This window comes from Elephantulus edwardii, unplaced genomic scaffold (genome assembly GCF_000299155.1).
Source record: "Elephantulus edwardii isolate Elephantulus edwardi_28Jun2011 unplaced genomic scaffold, EleEdw1.0 scaffold00274, whole genome shotgun sequence".
Taxonomy (NCBI): Eukaryota; Metazoa; Chordata; class Mammalia; order Macroscelidea; family Macroscelididae; genus Elephantulus; species Elephantulus edwardii.
Genome location: NW_006400024.1, coordinates 530,166 through 532,072, shown reverse-complemented (window position 1 = coordinate 532,072; position 1,907 = coordinate 530,166).

Sequence of the window (1,907 nt, the reverse complement as noted above, 5' to 3'; positions counted from 1 at the left end):
AGCAGGAAAAAAGTTAATTACAGAGCATATAGAGAGAAGGAAAAACATTTTGGTGACAGAGCCTGGCAAGGTGAATGGGCTCCCTTTAGCAGGGTAACAAGACTTCTCGAGTTCTTTGGATAGACTGTCAGAAGGGCCAGTTCCCAGAACAGGCTATCAGGCTTCGTAAAGTAGGGGTCAGCGAGGAGCAGCAAATGTCCCGTGAGGTGTGTTGGCACAGTGACCACAGCCATGGGCTCAGACTTGGCGATGCCCGCGAGGTGGTGGGACAGACCTGTTCTCTTTCTGCTGTCCACGGAGTCACTGGGTGTGCCCCGACCCTGCGGCCTCCCCACAGTGACTGTCCAGGAAGGTCAGGGTCCCGAGCATGAGGCCCATTATGTCTGCTATTGAACATGACCCCAACCCCCCTCTTCATACCTAGTGTTTTATGCGTTGCCATTTGCTTCACTGGAAGAAGAAAACAATAAGACAGTCGTGGGTGGCTGCTCGGCTTCCTGTCACTTCTGCTTCACTTCAGTCACTCAGCAACGTTTGACAGCTACTCACTAATAAAAAGGAAAAGAACGGGTCTCATACGGCATTGAATCATTATAATAAATGCAAACCCAGATCTCCGATCCCAGGGGTCTGACACCGGAGCACAGCCGTCAACACGCAGTCCCAGCCGCCCCCAGCTCCGTGTCCAGGAGATGGAAAAGGAAAAGCAAAGCTTGCTGTTGGTTGGTTCAGACTGACGGGGGCTCCGTGGGGTCGCTGAGGCAGAGGCTCTGGGCCTCTTTATGGAGCACAAGGCCTCCTGTGCTGAAGCCGGTGGCTTTGAACTCCTGTGCGTTTGCACGTTTTGTGAGCTTTTGTGAGCTACTGCTCACAACTGCAGGGTGGCTTTTTGGCTAACAAAACAATGTGACAATATAATCCGTGTGTGGCTGTGGCCTGGGTGATTACAGCAAGCCTCTGGATAGAGTAGATGATGCTGAGCTGCTAACCACAGGGTTGGCGGTTCTAGTCCACCAGTCCACTCAGAGCCCCGCAGGAAAAGAAAAAAGGCTGGGGATCTGTTTTGAGCAATCATCTGCTCCTTAACCACCAGTATGAAGAACAGAAAGAAGAAACTGGTACATACGGACAAAAAGGGGCAGAGGTTCGCATACACAGCAACATGACCAAAGACCTTTCTCCTCAAAGCAGGAGAGAGTCCACAGGCATTTAGCAGTCTGTAAAAATAGTGATAATATCAACCTTTATGCCACTCAGTGACCGCGGAAGGTAAAAATCCCCAATTCCCACTGTATAATGCTAATTTCAGTAATGTTTTTCAGGCAATAATTTTTACAATAGCAATAATTATTAATAATTATAAAAATATTAATGCACATTCATAAGCACAGTGACCTTGAAGTGGCTTTGTCTCTCAAGCTCCCTAAGCCACCAAAATGTGATTTATTTCTTATTTCTCTGGCCAGCAAAAACAATTTAAAATTTAATCTGTAGTTTTGAGAAGATGGATTGCTCGGGCAGCAGGATTGTAGCAGAGAAATCGGGTCCTTTCTTGGCTCTTCTGTCTGGATTGCCCCTGATGCATGTGCCTGCCAGTAACCGCAGGGCTGACCCACGGAGTCCCCACGTCAGAGGCCATGTGACATCCTGAGTGGGGGATGGGGAACAGCGATCATCACAGAAGGTCCTCAAGATACTCACATGACCAACGTCTAGAGATGTCTCCCTAGTTTCTCCACCTCGCCCTCTGTGCCACCTCACTCCTTCAGAGCCCTCTTGTGTAAGGGAAGACATCGTGGAACTCTGGGATTGTATAGTCAACCACTAGGAAAGAGAAGAGGAAACATGGGAACGACCTAGCAGGGAAAATTGCTCTGGTCTAGACCTAACACCCTGTTGTTGTTGTT